The 20385-nt window shown below is 37.5% G+C and overlaps 1 protein-coding gene across 1 annotated transcript in view; it reads left to right on the forward strand.

The window, feature by feature from the left end:
- The window catches only part of LOC117207855 (connectin-like), a 342185-nt gene that overhangs the window by 43234 nt on the left and 278566 nt on the right, over nt 1-20385 (forward strand). Inside the window, exon 2 of the mRNA XM_033448491.1 lies at nt 4169-4232. The gene's annotated coding sequence lies outside the window, so the exon portion shown is untranslated. The remainder of the gene's footprint in view (nt 1-4168; nt 4233-20385) is intronic.

Raw genomic sequence — 20385 nt, forward strand, 5'->3', positions numbered from 1 at the left:
TCACGCTTTACCGAAGTTAGACTCAACTGTGAGCTATTTAATTTAATTTAATTTCCTCGTAGTCAACCGCCAACAACCACCGTACCACTGTAAAATTCGTTGCTATAACAGCAAACACGAAAGTTTTACCGTATTCGCGACAAAAATTCTACGTGTCTCAAACAACACCCCTCGATCTTCTCCAAAGTTCAAACCCCTTTCGCCGTGTCTTTTCCCTCTATATCCTATCGCCATCTATCAAAAACCAGTGCTGTTTCTACTCCGAAGACGAGTGCGAGAATACACGATCGTCACGGCTGGTCGTGTTCTAACGATCGTTAAAATTAATGACGCACGGCAAGGTGTCCACGTGGCGACAGGAAAAGCGAGTCAATGAAATACTCCAGAACGCCAGAGGAGAACGATAGTTGACGTTTTTCCACGTGACAGGCTGAAGTCTGCAGCTTGTAAGCTTCGCGTTGAATCGAGTTGCGAATCGAACCGGAGGGTTGAACAGGCCCGACGAAAGGCAGAAACGGCGACTCTGTCATAAGTCACCGTCGACGACTGGTCGATCGATGGTCCGTGCTGATGTCGCGTCTGTGTATCTTTTCCCAGGAACTCAGTTTCGCCACGCAGTTTCTCTCTGTCATTGGCCATTTGCTCGTCCGTGACGGGTTCATCCGAATTTCCTCTGTATCCTGAACACGCACCAGGATACAATAGTCCAGGGGCTGTTAGGGTCTCCTGCTATTATTAGGAGTTAACAAAATGTGAATCGATTGCAGATTGATGACTATGAGCTTGATAGATCGTAGTAGGTTTGGGCGCCTTTCGAACTTTCTTTCTGGACGGTTTATTTTCAACAATGGGGGAGGAACGTGCGTCGAGTTTGAATCGTATAACACGCAAAGGTGATTGCTGTTTTATGGACTGAAGTTTCGGTTAGTTTTCGTGAGCGGAAAGACGGGGAACTTTTAGGCATATTTCCTTATTTTCGACGATTTTCTTCATAGTTCTTAGGTATTTTTTAAACGGAAACACATTGCAGGAGACAAGTATCGCTGTTTCGTGTAACAGCGAAACAATTAAGTGCTTTTGTTTCGTCTTATTCGCATTCGTCTCTATTATTGTTTAACATCGAGCAAGATCGTGTTTTAGAAACTTCTTGATATTCTAAAAACTTTGCGCTTGGTGTTAAAAGAGTAATTTAAGAGAGTAAGAGAATAAAGACAAATTGCGTAACTCCAATGGCCCCCTTTTGTGCCCTAGAAATTAACAATATACATAATAAGAAATAGAATACGTAGAAGAAACGTATGGCGTCTAACAAATTTGAACGCAATAAATAAATTTCAAGTGGATTATTTCGCAAAAGCGGAGAAGCGACCCATTTGCCAGCTTATTCTTTATCGAATTAGTTGGATAACAACGATTATTAAATTCGACGAAGGCGGAGCAACGGTAACCGGAAGTCGTCTCGCGTTCGCTATTATTGACAAAAGCGTCTCTGAGGTCTAACGATACACAGAACATAGCGAATTTCGTGGCACGCAGAGGGCGGGGATGACAAATCCCGATGTCATCGTGGGAAACGGAAATAGAAATTAGGAAAGTCCCTGGTAACGGTGACGCATCGTTTCTATAGTCGAAGTTTCGTAAACTGCTGGTTGGTTGGAAAAGTAGAAACGTCGCGACTCTCGTAAAACTTATTTACTGGAAGGACAGTTTAAACGGTTTTTACTGTTGTTCGTGTGCGAGATACACGTGTCGATGAAACGTGAGCGCGCGATGGTGTACACGTACTTGGATGAAACGGTGTCGGTTTTACGCTGGCCAAAGTGGATTGCCGATTTATTAGATCGCCCCTGGCGATTTTCCTCGGCATTATTATCACGCGATTACGCTTATCGGCTACTCGATTTAAGTATATCGAGCGTATGACGGTAGCTACGACGACGGAAATATAATTAGAGTAAAGTTGGGCAAAGTTGTTGAAATTTTACTTTGTCTGCGGTTTTTAACTCTCTTGTCAGTTTGGTACACATTTTTCTGTCTCTTTTAACAATTCTTTACGTTCTTATGAAAATATCGCAGAATTTCTTTAAATTTCTATTTTCTAAACATTTTTATCCTTGTTTTGATTTATGTTTCCAGAATGGCACTGTACGCAATGTTACGCATTGGTTAAAAAAGTAGGCGCAGTTGCGGTTTGTGAAAACTGCGAATTCTCGAGTTGCAGAAGTTCAGCGTGTTATAAAGATGGAAAACTAGGTTTACTTACGTGAAGCTGATATTCAAAATACCTGAGTAGCCTAGTTTGCAATTTTAGCATTCAATGCTAAAACTCTTTCAAGGCACAAAAGTAGGTTAAAAACGATTAACTCAAGCTAATTTCAATGATTCTAAAATTTCTAGACTTCTTCTCGCAGAATCTCAGTCGCTCGAAGAGTCTCATTTTTAAACGGCACGGTTTTAAATTATTCGTCAAGCTTTTACCTCACGACCGCGAGGTATTCCCCCGCGAAACTCTCAAACGGTCCACCTCGATCTCCCACCACTTCTCCGCGAACAACGAAGCGAAATTAAAGACCTATTAATCGTTTCCTCGAGTTTTCAACGCCGTCGTGGCAGATAACGTTGTTCATCACGCGGCAGGCACATGCAACTTCCGGCTGCGTTTCCCGCAAGCGGACGAAAACAATTAATCGCCGCAAGACGGCGAACGATAATTTAGTTTGCTTACTTGCTCCGGAGCTATATCCCGGTTATAATCCGGCGATACGAGGAGTTCACGCCACGGATCGAATTACGCCTATGAATATTAATTAGACAGGGAATTGCTTCGTTTAGAATCGACCATACGGCTTTCCATACATCCGGAGGACGCGATCCGACGAAATGGATTTGTCTCGCGATAAACGACTGTTGCAACGAACGCCTGGCCGTTTTGTCAACTTCGAAAATGGTCAGAGAGCTGTTGTGTCAACCGGTCGTTTCCAGTTGGAAAAATCGAGGCTTACTCGAGGGATTCGGTCGCTCGAATTTTCCTTTTTTTTTTGTTTCTCTCTCTCTTCCTCTCTAGGCTACGAAATACGGAGCGGTTTTGGTAGGACGGTTGGTGGATTCGTTTATCCCAATTCTGTAGGGTATTTGTTTTATTAAACAGGTTTCGTGACTGGGCAAGAGTTGATATTTTGTGGAAAGTTCGTAATCCTGGTGAACGATTACGACGGCTTATTTCGTTTGAGGAACATGTAACGGCGTTTGCATTGTGTTTCTGGTTTGTTGTTTGCCAGTGACTCCTGTCAGATTCGAGCGTAGTATATTTAATAATTTCGTTATTCGTTAGATTCTGTCGTATACTTACAGTATACGTTATATTTATTTTCTAAGGACTGTAACGAACGAAGCAGATTTTTAAGAATTTATATAGTAATTTGTTCCTTTTTTTTTTTTTAATGAAAAGCAATTATAGAGAGGATAAAGAAATTTTATACGAAATGTTGCGTTTAATATCACCATGGAAGTAGGTACTTTGGTCTGGATAGTACCGAAATACGGTATATTATCAGGATCAGTCGAAGGTACTAAACAGACTTGGTAATTTACATTTCCCAACGACTTTTTAGAGTCGTTCTTGCTGAAGATTTTATTGCAGGTTACGTGCTGTCTCTATTCGTTTTAACTCCTTTAATTTACATTATAAATGAAGAAGCGAATCTCCCTTTTTCTGTAGTATTTTTTTTATCAAAACGTAAATTTAAAAAATCGACATAAAGTTAAACGTATGAAAGCCGGGTAACGAGAGATCGTAGAATAAGTGATACGCGATGAAAATGGTAACAAAAATGGTAACACAGCAGAAATTGCTTGAATTTTACATAGAAGAATCACGCAATCCCTCCTCACGACGTTGAAATCAGCAATATTGCATAAAATTCCCATGATTTCGAGACGTATAACGATATCTCTTGTAATCGTGTCGCATGAACTTTTTCTCAGATAATAATCTAGAAAACTCGACTATTTTTCCACCTCCGTGTCGTTCGATAATTAGTCGGCGCGAAAGTTCGATCTTGATGCGAAAGGAAAACGGAAGTCTTTCAACTTTATCCATAAATTATCGGAATGAAACACTTCATTTTGATTTATTTCTAATTTCTTCTTCTTCTTTTTTTTTTTACAGAAGATCGAGCGAGTCCACGCAAAGGCAGAAAGGATCGGTGATCATTGGAGTCGACGAATATTCGGTGAGTCGAATGAAATCGACGATATTGTATACTCGACTATTCGCGTTGGTTTTTTCATTGGTTTCTTCTTTTAATTGGTTAATTGGATATTCATTCAATTTATTCAATGTTTAAGGGATATTCATTGCTTTTGCATGTTCCATACTTTTTCTATACATTTCTCTCACTGAAGTGTTTCACTACAAGTAACAAAAATTCGTCATATATCTAAGATACAATCGTTTATTATAAATATTCGTCTCTTGATAACAATTAATTACAAGAGAAAAAATATTCGTTCTATATTTAAGACAGAAACAATCGCTACAAGTATCCGTACTATTCTTTGACAATTTCCCTCAAAACTTCCGTAGACTGAAATTACTAAACGACTGGAACAGAGCTTCGTACTTTCCTAACTCGCATCGATTTCTGCATCGTTTTCCTTAAGAACGTTCGAAATTATTTCTCTCCTATTTCAATTCTATTTCCCAGTGTTGCAGCTCTTTATCCTTTCCTTATAAGCCCGCGAAGAATCTACCGCCTACTAAAGCTAAACGCCTCGATTTCCCGGCAATATTCGCGATAATAGTCGCGACAACTAGCCATTGCGAGAAGCATTCGCAGCATGGAGTCTCATTCATCCTGCGTTTCAATAACCATCGAACCCATTAACGAGCCGACACCAGCCGGTGTCTCTGGCCGTTTTAAACAGCAAATTCATCTCGACGATACGGTTCGTTTCGATTGCCCGTCGAACGAAGAAGCCCATAACTTCGCCGCTCGTTTTCCTATCGCGAGCGCTCGATGACGATTTTACGAATGGGAGGGCGAGGAGTGTTGCACGCAGCGACGAAATTGCTCGATTCTCCTTCTGTCGTTATTGTTTCACATCGGTGAGAAAAGCGATCGGAGGAAAAAAAAGGAAGGAACGAGCCACGAAACATCTGGCGTCGCGAGGAAATCAAATTTCCAGAGCCTTTGCCTGACTTCTGTGCTAATTTCTCCTTTCGTAACTCGATAAAATCACCACGATGAAAGATCCTAACCCCGGTTATGGACTCAGCGTGATTTTTTTCTCTGTCGGAAGTTCGATCGTTGATGTCAAAGGTGTTTTAGCTGTTACGATGATTGACAGATACGTGGGGGTTAGTTCGGGGATGAAACGGTTTGTTGAATAGTAAATTTGGTCGCGATGGTTGGGGGCAAGTAGGGTGGCTTTGATACTTTTGCTTTGTATGTAATTTGATCTATTTTAATGGGATACGTACTTTGTGTATGATTTATTGTTATTATCGTTATTATTCGTTTATGTTCCAAAACAAAATTAGAGACAATCTCGCTCTGCATGGTTTGCTACAGTTAGTGGTACGATGGTCGAACAAAAAGGTTCGTAATAATAAAGGTAAGGATGATGGTTAGATTAACAGTAAAAATTCATTTCGATCATGCGATTGTGCGCACCGATCAGGTGTCACTGTGCGGTCCATTCATCGTACGAAACATCGAGTGAAGCCAATATGATGTCAAAGTAACGTGTAAAATATATTAAAAATGCTCGGTTTTACATAGCTTTGATTTTCGAACCGCTGGATTCTGCAACTTCAATCTTGCATTTTCAGATGTTACGTATCGAAAACTACAGAATTGCTGATACAAAAGTAAATCATTTTCGTAAAGTAATTCGATATAAATGTAAATAATAATAATAATAATTACATTTAAGTATAACGGTTTAATTTAACTGCAATAATAATAATTTATTGAAGGTAATAATTATTTACAAACATATTACCGAATCGCATTTAAACAACTTGTTCACCATCGTTTGTTTTTGATTATTATCGATACCGCGACTATGTGATTAAAGTACAGATTTAAAATAATTCAAAGCAAGTGGTCGTGCAATTCCACTTATTAACAAACGTTTAATTAATCAGAACAAACGAATATATCAAGATAAATTGAAATTATAAATTGTTTATAAATAAAAAGTTCACATTAAAGTACACATACATTTTTCATTCTCTCAATTGTTTCAAGGAATGGACTTAGCCCACTTTCAAAATAAACGGCCCGTTTAATAAATCGATCTTCACTCGTTCACGCACACAAAATAATATGTTCGACAGCCTCTTAACTTAAATTTTCAAATAAACGCTTCAACTAAAACGCTCTCGCTCATCCTTCTCATTCGTATTCTTTCCCTCTTTCAACAAAATCGAACAAACGCTCTCTCGCCTATTCTTTCACCTGAAAACCATGTCGCAAATACGATTTATCGACTCGTATCGAAATCGAACGCTATCTGAAGCTCACCGGTTACACTTTCTGAAAAAAAAACTACGCGGCTTCCTCTATCCGTCGTTGATTGGAAATGTTTGTCTCGTGATCGAACGGTCGTCGAGTTGAAAGGCTCTCGGCTGCTTAAAAATGTTTGCCGTGGAAATATTCGAATCGATCGTTCCGCTATGAAGTTTTAGAGGGAATTGTCCATCGAAAAGAAAACACGAAACGTGTGAGCAGAGCAGGAACGATCGCGAGATTACCAAGATCGCAAGATGATTATGTTTGAGAATATTTCTCGCGCGGAATTCCAGCCGACCGCGTTCTCTGCTCGCGAGGCTTTCTTGACTTCTGCAGTCCTTTCTCGGGAGCTGAAACGTGGTTGTGATCGAACGACACGTCTTCGTGGCTCGTAATTACGCGCAGCTACGCCAAGTTTCTCGGATATTGGAAGCTCGTTTTCGATAAAACGAACGGTTAATCTGTCGCCGGCGTCTTTGCATGGGTGACGCGTGAATTTTCGAGCCGGGAAATTTTTTCCAAGCTTTATAGTTTACTATTTCAATTTAATATTTTTACGAGTATAATTCTTTATAACATTTACGACTTGAGAATTATAAAAAGAAAGAAGGAAAATCGTGGGAGAAAAGTGAAGTAAAAGGAGAGGATGTTATAGAATAAATTTTTGTTTCAGAATGTTTCGTAAATTTAATCAATCTTCGAATAACTTTGATCCTCTTCGTTACAATCGAAGAAAAATTTAATTACGAAGGCATAATTAATATTAAAATCTAATTGTGAAAGATTATTGGCTTAAACGTATTAAAGAGGCAAAGAAAAATCGTGACGATATGACTATACACGTAACGGATTTATATGTTGGGGCGGCTTGTGACAGGAAGATGTAGTATCATTTTCTACAAATTGATTTTACATTTGTGAATGAAAAGCTTCAGGCATCCGTTTGTTTCTATTTTTTCTGCTTTTACTATATTTTTTTCTCTGGTTTTGAAATATTGCTACACGTGACAGGTTTTTCATCTCTTGTTATCATCTGACCCAAAAATGTTGCGCGAAGTTGTCAGCCGGACAATAAATTGCGGACTGAAGTTTCACACAGCCGAGTTTTGTTCCGATAATTCATGTTATGTCGGCGGGTCCGCGGCTTTTACTACCTTCCCGAACATTCCCAATTGTCCTCGCAATTTTCTCTTCAATTTACATATGGCTAATTTCGTGGATCACTTTAAATCAGTGTCTCGAGAATAAGGATACATTTATTTACTTTTCTACAATTTCAAGAAATTCAAGATATGAAAGTTTTTAAATGCCACATTTATTTTTCTAAATCTACAACACATATAAACAAAATATATTAAATTTAAAAAATATTATTTGTTGGTACTTTCGTACGATCACAAAAATTTGATACTACGAATACGTAACGTAGACCTTGATAAAAAAAAATGCCGTATCGAAAAATAAGGGCATATGCAAATGCTTTTTGCAGTCAATATAAATTTCTATTTTGTAGAGAATTCTGAAGTATCTTCTATATGAGCGTGATTTCATCGATTGACATTTCGGTTTCCTGGCCAACTTGGCACGCTACCTTTCAGCCAGTTTATTCTTCACCATCGGCCATCCAGATAACGAAAATAGCTTCCTTTACATATTGACATCAGCATTATCTAGAAGTTTAAATTCACAAATAATCAAATTTTCCAACAGTCAAGAGGATAACTAGCGTTGAACAGAAATTTAAAAACCCTTTACTCGCTACTTGTCTTCTAAACAATCAATTACGTTAGCAGAAGCTGCTAACACTCATATACTTTCGTTATGAGCATACACACGCACACACACACAAGTCGAAAAATTGCAGTTCCATGCAAAAACACGCCGGTTCCCAGTACTCTTTGCCAAGCTGCAGCAAAACTTTCGATTGCTTCCGGCTTCAAGAGCGACATTTTTCGACTCGTTTCCGGAAACAAGTCCCTGAACTTCCGCTAACACTGTTCCGTGAACATTGTTTCCCTAAAAATTAAGCAAATCGACACGATTTATCATCACAAACCAATTTTGTATTATATTCGTTGCTTATGGTTAGAGCGAGAACGTTTATACGCATATAAGTTGTCCGAAAAGTGTCTTTCTTTTACAGACACGTCTTTTACAACGACGCATCTTTATACGAACGTGAAACCTAATTTGTCGAACGTTGTCATCTTTATTCTGATAGAACAAAATGGATCGCACGTAATTCGATAAAATAATATAAAACGGAATAATGTTGTGCGTCCATTATTTCCTTATTAAACGAAAGAAACTTTCCGGACGACCTAATAGAAAATTAAAAGATACGGATAATGCATAGAAATATAGAAGACATCTAGTCCATTGAATTTATTATGATATTTAATGAGTGAAACAAATGTTTGCGTAATTGTAAAGACGTAAATTTGCATAAGCACTTTCGCAGCTTACTTACGAACATCTCAATTTTCGTCTGTGGAATCACGTTATTCCATCGAAATCTTTACGGTAATCTTTCGTGTTCCAAACTATATCTCTTTTATGGTTATCTTCGTTCTAGATATTCCAAGACTTTTAGCATAAATATTGTTGAAAATGACAACGTGAGTTCGTGCTCGCCATCCATATGCAGATGCGTTAGTTATAAGAAATAGTAACTAGAGGATGATCCTATTTACAATCGATAGATTTAATCGATAGGCTTAAGATGCCTTTTTGTTTTTATCCCTAGCTTTTTTTGTAAGCACGTGCAATAAAGGTTTTTTTGGCTCAGAACGCTGTGATAGATTTATCCATTCAATAAAACAATAACTATTCAGATCCTACCTCTGAGTATAGAAATAACAACAAATATGTTTTACGATTGTCAGAGCATAAATGAAAATGGCCCGGAAACAACGATTTTCAATATCGAGATCGAGATTCTAAGCATATAAATTCAGCGTTTTAGTGAAAACGAGAGTTTAAAATATCGCGAGAACACACAGGTTGAAACAACTTGACCGTTTCATTTCAGATTTTTCAATGCGGCTATAACTACCGTTTATTATTTCTGGTGAGTTTGTCAGGCAAGTTAGGTAATCGATTTAGAAACTCGCGTGTGGTCGGTCGTAGCTTCTCTGAAAGACAAGAGGTTACTGTAAGCCGCATTTCCATATTCATACCGCGGTGTTTCGAAATTTCGGCCAGTTGATCGTGTTTTACCTGTGCAGCTGGAATTTCATCGGTTGTAAATCAGGCAAAGAAATGGGGGCAACGGGTGAACGCGATAGCATGGATTCCGCGGCTTTACGTTAATGAATTATTAGGGCTGTCGGAAAGTTCCGTCGTTTTTCGTGCCGCTGGCCAGAGATAATAAAATGCGTCTGGCTTAATCTCGTCGGCCGATAGAACTTGCTTCTGCTTGTTTTAAACTATAATCCTTCATGTTCCCAGTGATTTTGCGAAATTCTTTTCGCCTGGTCATGTAGAACCGGGAATTTCATTTTCAACGAGTTTCGCCAAATTAACCCTGTTGTTATCGTTCTTAAAATTTCATTTTCCAGTTAGATTCGAAATCATTAGTTTAGCAAATTCATAGATAGTCAATTTCCAGAGAGCAAAATTAAATTTGCCCATGTCGAGGATAAATCTCGTTGCCTCTTTCATCAAAATGTTTCAACAGTTTTCCCAACCGAACCCCTTGCTTTTTTGTTTCCATCGCGTCAATTCGGTGAGAACCCATAACCGTAAAAGCGGCGATATTAGTTCGCGCTTGGTGTCGAAAACACGGGCGAACCACTCGTACTTGGCTGAATTTCAATCCTTTAAACCTTAGATTCCCTCATTTATAAATGTCTAGACCAGATCGTGTACCAAATTCCAGCGTGACACGATTTGCCATATGTTGAGAATCCTCGAACATATTCGACACCAATCTAAATGGCATTCCTTAGGAGAATTCCACTTCGACCACGAAGCATAATTCCCAAAATTATCGATCCCAGATATGTCGCCGATGATATTTTCCGCGATATTTCGTCAGATGCTGATGTACATATTCGAACGAGATTACGCTACCCTCCAAAAATTCGAAATCATTTCACAGCTCTAGAATGTTTATGTTGAATTTTTCGCTAGTTTTCGTGGATACTAAGCCTTCGAGACTGTCTTACTTTATATTATCATATTCATTTCAACATCATCACTGTCGTTTCTAACCACTGCAAATATTAATTTTCCGGCTCTTTAAAGGATAGAAATGACAATAGAAGCTTCTTTTACGTTTTCTAGACTTTTCTCTAAATTACTGGATGCCACGGAACACGTAACGATCGCAAAATTTTTATCATAGTCGATGCTGTTTCTCAATTCTGCTTGCCCCATCGGCACCGTATTACAAGCCAAACCAAAGCTATAAAACGTAACACAAAATACCGGAACGCGCAACGAGGGCAACGCATCATCGATAGGAACCATAAAAGATGGGTTTATCGGTGTCTGAAAATTGACATAAAATCGGCACTAGATTCTACCGATGCTCCAATTTCTCCAGTAGCTCGTTATGGTGACTGGAAAAATATAATAACGGCTCAGTAACGATAGGTTAATACGCTAATGGTCGACGAAAACACTTGAACGTATCGTCGGCAACGTTGCGAAGAGGATAAAAGCCATCGAAAACGAGCTTTACGAGACCGAACACTTTGCAGCCTCGCCTAAACATCCCTGAACCGTGTTGCAATTCAAATAACTAAGCGTTGGGGGTGGTTCAACGATGCTGGTATGAGATGGTATTCGCTCTACTCGCATACTTTACGTTGAGTATCGCGAGCGAGTGATAAAGTCGCTTGATGCACGTCGTTTATGCATCGTTAAGGTAATTTTTAGCGATCTCCGGCCGTGCAACTTACTTAACGGAGTTATTCTTTGTCTACCGTTCGCGTGAAATCGTTGAGAGACTTTTGAGCAATTTTTAAGAGACTTCTCGCGCGCTGAATATCAGAGTTTTTGGAAGAACGGATATTATGGTGTTAACGGCTAAATGTCTCAGTGATTTATGGGAATAGCGTTTGACGAGCGTTCGAAGGGAACGGAATTGGAGAATGACGATAGAAATTTGTTTAGAAATTTATTACATCGAGAGAGGTTGCTTGACTACTTTATATAATTTTTTTTTTAGATTCTATAGCGACGAATGATAATCTGTCGACACGAGATAAATCGGTTTTCTTATAAACCGCACTTGTTCGTCTTTGTAACAATATTTTCTAATTTCTTTATCAAACCACGAAGAACCGAAGAAGAAACGAAAATGTACACGGGCATCGAATACGCGACGACGACGATAAAATTATAAAAAATTTCATTGCGATCTAAATTATTTAACTTTGCAGTGGCCTAGCTTCGAACGAGGAAAATAAAACTTCTTTCCAGGAGGTAAAATTCCATGTCAGAAGGTGGAATATTTTGGTCCTCGTGGACGTGGGGCAGTAATAGGTACTAAATTTTACCTCGTACTCGTGATTTATTCGGCCACATAGCAACAGAAAATTTTACCTCTCGATATAAAGAAATTCTAACATGGGCCGTTTCATGCTTGCGCGTGTCAAATTGCCATCGTAGTATTTAGATCGGAGAGAAATTCTTATCATTGCGTGACACATCTAGATAGATTACGAATTCTTGAATAACTAATTGCAAACAACGATCGAGTATTAACTCGATGAATGTTATTAATTTTAATTACAAATTCCCTCGTTTCCGCTAGATATTACACATTTATTGTAATCATACATGGTAATTTATATATCTCTGATATGATTCAAACGTAATAATTCATACATTTCATTATACATTATACATATCCTACATTAAATGCACATTACCGATACTCCACAAGTCGAAAGTCTCCATGAAAAAATACCTTTACGAGGATTTCGTATTTATATTCTAATTTGTAAACATTAGACGTATCTAGTGTTATGTATACGCATTTTAATTGATAAAAATAATCCACACGTTTATGAATATAATCCCAATTCTGCGATAGTGTTTATCTACTCTAATGGATTTCAATTGTTTATAAAATATCTCAATTTCTATGTTTATAGTTTTCCTATTGTTCGCTTATCAGAAGAATATTTATTATTGCGTTTTAATGGAAAATATCTGTATATTAAAGTATATATTTTTACCCATTTCCTTCGTAATAGGCTGGTTAGCCTGAAGCATGAATAAACGACTACACTGTATAGCTTTTCAGTGGAACTAAAGCAGAATTCGTATTTTATTTTGGAACAAATATCCTCCCCTTCAAATTTAATATTTAACCGGCAGAGTCATTTATTTTTCCATTTCTCGAAAATTTGAACGAAATCATCTTTAATTTATCTATTACACTGGCTCGTACAACTTTTCGTTCTATATAAAAACAATTTACCAAACGAACTATTTATTTTTGATAGAAAAAATAATTTCATGCTTGATAACATCGATTGTTCTCGGTGTGAGAAATCATAAGTTTACGATTCGAAACGAACTATCCGTAACAATTTACCTTCAATATAAATATTACCATCAACATTAAATATTCTATAATAACATTAATTTTTCATTGTAAATCGACTATCCTTAAAATTACTTATTCTTCTTTCGATCTTTGATCACAGACCAGTCTATTCTCAGATAAGTTTGAATGATTATTTTATCACCACGGTCTGATAAGAACTTTTATGCCAAGAAGTTTCTTTGATAGTCGTATTATTTTTAAAACGCGTTTAACAAACAACCGTATCGTTACAACAAACAAGTATATCAATAATTATTATTGCAGAGTGTTCACAGTTTCGCAATATCACAATATCAAATAAATTTGAGAGACTACGTCTGTGGCAAAGGCGAAACTATCGATTCTGCAATTAAAGATCAATTTTAACGTAACATCTGGATATTCTAGTTTGCTGAAACTGTCGCAAGAGTATTTGCATTTTTGATACCGCGCGCGTATATATTTTCACCGATCATTTCCACATGCCTCGTGAAATCGAGCCGCCCCGAGGTACCTGCAGGCTTTTCGAAGCCCCTTCATTCGCACGAGCACGAAAGACGAAAAGGGAGAACGTGTTCCAACCAGAGAATCCCAGGATTCTGCCCTCGGGCTGGAGGAATCGGTACTCGTCTCTGGAATGCCAAACGGAGGAATGAAACGGGATGCGTGGGTGGTGTGCGTGCTGTGAGCGCGGGAAAACGAGATTCTGATACTGGATAGAGTAAAGTTTTGCGATAGGGGGACAGATTTGTGTGTTTTCGATAGCTTTGCATGGCCTTTGTAAGAATCAAAGTCTCGGAAGAATCAATATTATCAAAGTATGTTGATTTTTTAAAAAATACACAATTTATTTCTTATACTATACGTTAGAAAAATGCGCAAATTCTATGAACGTATATGTATTATTCTTTTTTTTCAAAAAATACTCATCTACGACTATTAAATTGTTTTCTATAAAACGAATTCCGAGCAGACACGTTAATTTCACAGTTCGTTTCAATTTTCCGCAACTCGACCAGTCTCTAATTCCTTCTTCGACTTTTCTTCTTTTCACAATTCGGCTATATTCTCTAATTTCATCCATTTCCCAAAAACATACGTCAAACGATTATCCAAAAATCGGGCTTCGAACGGACGCGTTGATCCTCCATTCGCTTCGATCTTTGCGTTATCCAATTTGACAAAAACTCAAACACCGTCTGTAATTTCCTCCTTTTTCTAGCAGGACGCACACCGAGGATCGGAAAAGCATTTTCCATGAAACATGCTCTGGCCAGACACGTGTTAACCGTCGACAATCGTATTTGTCTATCCTCTAAACGGAGATGGTGACGCAGGGGATGCCGGAAAGAGCGGAGGGTCGGCAGCGAAAAAAATCAATTTGTCCCGACGTGATATCCTTTGACGATCGCTTGGCCGAAATTTCGCGAGACAACCCCGTCAAGCCTCGCTACCAGATCCCACCCCCTTTCCTTCTTAATGGGTCGCGGCAAGAGGGTTCCGTTGCTTTCCGCCACGGGGTGAAGCTACCGACGACTAATGTCTTTGTCATGTTGACTGTCGACAAATCGCCCTTTGAACAGTCCTGAGCCCTGCAGCGTGCCAGGGGTGCGTCACCCCCGCGTACCTTTCCCTAGCTGAGGCTTACGTCACTACGAGCTAACTAGTTTTTGGTCGCGATAAAAGAGGCGGAGAAAGGGACGTGGGGTGGAAATCAGGAAGCGGAGGGAATAAGAAGGGGAATGATAGCGGGATATCGAGCACATCCGCTGGGATTTTTGTGCTCCGACCGGAGGAAATCAGCGAAAGGTCGCAAGAGAGCGGAGAATAGGACAGCGCAGCTTTCTCTTTCTCGATGGGATGATGTTTAAAACCCGTGAAATGGCTCATCCACCGAGTATTCCTCGGCGATCCAGCACCACAGGACTATTTTGTGACTACGATTATTTCAGGCTGTCCCGGCACTGAAATGGGCTGACGATAACGTAGTCGATGAAGCACTTTGCCTCATTTGTGTATCATTCGTCTGAGGAAATTGTGGTTCGTAGCCTCTGTGAAATAGCGACGTATCATAAATTGTTGTTTGTTGATTCTCGATTTCGTTGCAACAAGCTTGAGGATATCTGAATAATTTTTTAGCCAACTTTACATTTATCTTCATTTTGTGTAAATCGAAGAAAGAAATATTCGCATGTGTATTATAAAGAAGTACGTCGTTAATTAGATAATTGTATACCGCAAATAAATATAGTTAAGTAAATGATCAAGGAATTTTATATAAATATAATCTAATATAATTTTTTTATAAATAATTACCCTAATACGAAACATTTAATCGGTCTAAATTAAAAAATATTCACATCCTCGCGGAGTAACGTAACACGAAGCATGTGCACGGGGTCGATAGTGGCCGAAAAACGGAGGCAAACTCGGGCTAGAAATCGCGGCTCGATAAGAATCTCGAGTGATTAACAGTTCTAAGTTGTCAGGAAGAGTAATCACTGCTGCTCGTATCGCCAGAGCAAAGCGAGATCGCACGGGTTCGAATGAAGATCACGAGACTCGGCGATGAACACGGCCATCTTCTCTCGGTTTGTCATTTCGTTTCTGGCAATCGCGTTTCATCCAGCTTTTCAATGATACAAATGACGGTTTTATTCGAAACATTGACAACAACGGAAATTCTCATTGGGCGGGAGAAATTGTTGTTAGTAGCGAGTTTGTTTTCGCTTCTTCGGCTTCCACCGTCGTCATCACTTTCTAATGTTCTGCTTGTTGGCTCAGTTGCGAATAATTTTGACAAGGACGAGCGAAACTGTGACGTTGAAATAATAAACGATGCGATCGACGAAAGGTACTCGACACTGTAATTGACAAAATACATTCGAAAGTTTTAGCTGTGGTTAACTTATTCTCTGTTTTAAAGACGACAAGTTCTGAAAGTTTATAATGTTCATAGTAATGTTTATTATGTTTATAGTAAATAGCATAGGTGCAAAACTAAGGTAAATGGATTGTTTGCTGTGAGAAATCTTCGCGTCTGGCACATACGATGGTGAGCTGATAAACAAATAGATACTACAAATAATTTAGCTCCTTAACCGTAATATTCTGACAATTGCGGTTTCAGCAAACGGGGATCGATGAAATTTATTAGGCAGCTTTGTTGATTTCATGAAATGCTACTTTAATGAAATGTGGCTTTGATAATGATAATTTGAAACTCGCTAGCAAGTAAAAGTTGAGACTCGTATTGCATTGGAGCGTGTAAATAGCGCGTATGTTGTTTGTGCTGCCTGCAGGGTGCTTTCCGAAACAAACTTGCGTTGCTTGTTTCGATGTTAACGAGAATGTTATGAAATCAAATAGCGATATAATGTATCATTCGCGTTATTTCATTTGTATTTCCTTTCAACTTCCTGCCTCTCGTCATAACGTTTCGGTTTCCCGGTAAATACGAAATGTTCATGGTAAATACTTTTTGGTTACTGTTTTATGTACGGCCGTCTAATTATTCTAACTATAAATATTCTACGGAGCGTTTATTACACATAGGTATAATTAGCTTTTAAACTAAACACTGTTAAAATTTTAAAACATTAATAAACTAATAATTCTGTCCTGATAATTTACTATTTTATTCATTAAATCACACTTTCTAGTTTGATATTAGATTATAACACGGATCTCTTATTCTCGTTTAATTGACAGAATTGAATACTATTCTGACATAAAATGTATCAGATAAAATATCTGAAATTGTAATAGACGTCTCTTATTTAATAACTACGTATCATATTCTGGGATATATTTATATACTAGCTACCTAGTACGTCAGATTCATGATTTACTCAATTTTAAATCAGTTTATCGAATCGACCATGTAATTTTAACAATTTATCAATATTAGATTTATGCTGTTTATTTGGAAACGATATTTATTATGGAATAATCTAACGTTTAAGTATATGATACAAATTTGATTACGAGCCATCGAATCGATATATTTTACATTGTTAATAATCCTTCGATCACGACTAACACGAATCAACGATATTCGAACGAAATAAACTATAATTCGAGTACACAGCTGTGGTAAGTACTCATCGATACGAACGCATGTTTTCGAGCTGCAGAAAAAATAGCTGCAACGTATTACGTGGATTGGTGTGGAGGGCAAAGCATCAGTTTTCATAATGTGATCGTAACTGTAACCGACAGGTTCGCTAGGAGCTCTACCTGTGGTCGATTTATTAGTAGCGGATAAGGTCAACGATTCTCGATGTTTGTTTCCTGTGAACCACGCGAGAAACTTTCTATATCATTGAGCATCGAAAAAGCTGGGAAACCAACTGAAAATATTGTAACTTTCACGATGCTTCTAACAAATTATTTCATTCGTATCTCGATTATCTTATTCATTTCACTGTTTATTCGTTCTTCGTTAATTTCACGCGAGAAGCATGAAAATTAAATTTGTCGAATATTCTTTTAAAAATTAAAAAAAATTTCTGATCAGAGCGTACATATTTTTTCAGTGTATTCGATACAATAAAGGAAATCAAAGTCGATAGAAATAGAACAAATCTTTTTTTACTGCTCGCCTTGAAAATATTAGTCTTCTTAAATATATTTAAAAAATCAATCAAGCCTTTGTTTTATTAAATTAGATTCAATAAACACGCGATATTAATATTTCTCATTTACTGCAAGAACTTTCGTCATAAACTTTCTAACTATGTACGAATAATACATGTAATTTCGTATTGTTTCTCTGTGTTACGATTTGTATTCTCCCAACACTAATAATAAAAGAGATATAAGTTATCGTTGAACAATATTTTACGAAATTAACGATTAGCGAATGCAATTGAAATATTTGATTATCGATCGTAATTAAAATACCACAATTAATCGGATCAATTGGATTAATTGCTAAAATTCTTCTTGTGAAATTAATGTTTGAATCGAACCTCAAATCTAGTGTTAATCAGCTTTAGCCATTAACGGTATTTAGATAGATATCGCGTATATATCTATAATATAATTCGCAAATTTATGTATATTGAATAGCTGTTCGACAAATCATGATTAAAAACAATCGGTGATTCATGATCGATATTTCGTACATGTCTCTGTTTTGATAAAAACCGACGTTAATTCTGTCAAGCAATTTTAAATATTTTGAATAATCACGAAGGCAACAAATCTGAAATCTAATTTAACGTTAAACTCTGAAAAATCGGCAGAAGCGAACGTACCACGTTTATTTCCTCCGATTTTCAATTTATTAATTACCAGTTTTAATCAACGATCAACGATTAACCATCTGAAATTATCTTAATACCGATCAGCGACTAATTTAATCAGGCGATTAAATCAACCTTCTCGATGATTAATTCCTCTCAACCATAAGAATTAATCGATCAGAGATTTTTGTAAACTTTGAACGATCGATGTTCAACACCGATGCGTATGTTTAATATTTGATTAATGCAATAAATATTAGCAATAGCGTAGATTCGTTTCGTAAGATTTCCGGAAGCGTGGTGATCTGTTAGCTCGATCAATCTGTTTGCCGTTCGTGATATCACAAGGTGCATTGTGGCAACGTACGGAGTGATATCTAAATTAAAATCTAAAATAGTCCCGTGGCGAAATTTTCAGCTGGTTCGTTCGAGCTTTTCGCGATACGAGAAGAGAACGGGGGTTTGTCTCAACTTGGAAAGAAAACATTTGGCGCGATTAAGTGGTCGGAAATGCTTCTACTCTCGCGACCCTTGACGTTTGGTTTTGCTTTCCTCGTAGATTTAATTATCTTCCTCCTGGAATCAGGTACCCCAAGACCAACGCTATGGCGGTAACGTTTTAATTTGCTCGAGTAATTAATTTGATTTGTACTGTTCTAGAAACAATGAGTATTTTCAGTCGATTCTCCTCTTCATTTTTTTCTTTATACATTCGTTGTGAATATTGCTTTTATTTACTACGTAGGAAATAAATTAGTAATCGAGGTATACCAGCAATCACCATATTACTATAATGCAATAGCTTAACGAAAGGTTTGTAACAAATACGAGCCTTGTGAATATATTTTCAATACACGTACTTGATAGTAGATCTGATATCTTGACGTTAAATAGGATCGTTAAATACGCTAAATAGAATATCAGGATCAAATCACCTATCAATAAAACGAATTGGAATAAGATCGGAATGGAATAAAACGAACGACTGCAACGATCTTTTTTGCAACGATTCGGATGCTTCCAATTGCTTACTCATTTTCAAAGCTTGTAAAAATATTGCTTTATAAAACGAGAAATCAGATCTTATTCCAACGACTGTGCCCTACAGAATGACTAGTCAATTTGACTGGTACTGGTATCAGTAGCCATGATACAAAATTACTTTTATTCTAGATGAACGAAACAAAATTAAAGTTTATTATATTATTCCTCTAACTATCCCTGCAAAAGTCATTACATCATTGCGGAGAAAAAATATAATACGAAGTAAGAATTTTAAAATAAAATTGTTAAACCAATCATTTTGACTGGTAGTTCCAGTGTCGACGAACGTCTAATGCTTCATAAAATCTATATCAACTTTTGGAATATCCCTGAAAACGCTATAATAAATAAATTCGATAGACGCTGTTTCGTCTAATTTTATTTATTGTTCTTCTATCCCTTTTAATTAAATGAATACCGTTTTCAGCAGCTACTAACCTTGGAAAGAGCGAAACTTCTATTGATCGTTGCCTCAGAAAATATCGAAAATCGAAATTACATGAAAGAGATTCGTTTGAATCATATTTTATATATTTACAATTAGGCGAATACAGTGCTCAGATACCTACGAATAGTATCGTAGGTTAAACTTTACGATATTATCGTTGCATTTCGAACGAAATATTACATGGAATGAGACGCGAAGCGCGTAAATGCAACGGAGCTCTTAGCATCTACTCGCCGGCACGTTCTTTGTGACAGCAATTTACGCATTTTGTATATTGCGTCCACATTGTCGCATGTGCGGCCAGAGGGCCGTAAACCACTTCACCGGATCCACGAATGAGTGCATCACTCGCAGCATTGTGCAACGCGTTGACAATATTAGACACCTGGCCGAACATTAGTCCATCTTTCTCTATTATTCTAAAACAGACTACACCATGGATATTATGTTTGTAACTCCAATTTTCCTACATAATTAAAAATGACACAAATGTACAAATGAGCTGGATAAAGTCGAAACTGCCCATTTCTGATTCTGCGTTCAGGCAAGAGACAAGCATTCATCTATACGTATACTTTACTA

Source organism: Bombus bifarius, unplaced genomic scaffold (assembly GCF_011952205.1).
Source record: "Bombus bifarius isolate JDL3187 unplaced genomic scaffold, Bbif_JDL3187 scf7180000008047, whole genome shotgun sequence".
In the NCBI taxonomy this organism is placed as follows: domain Eukaryota; kingdom Metazoa; phylum Arthropoda; class Insecta; order Hymenoptera; family Apidae; genus Bombus; species Bombus bifarius.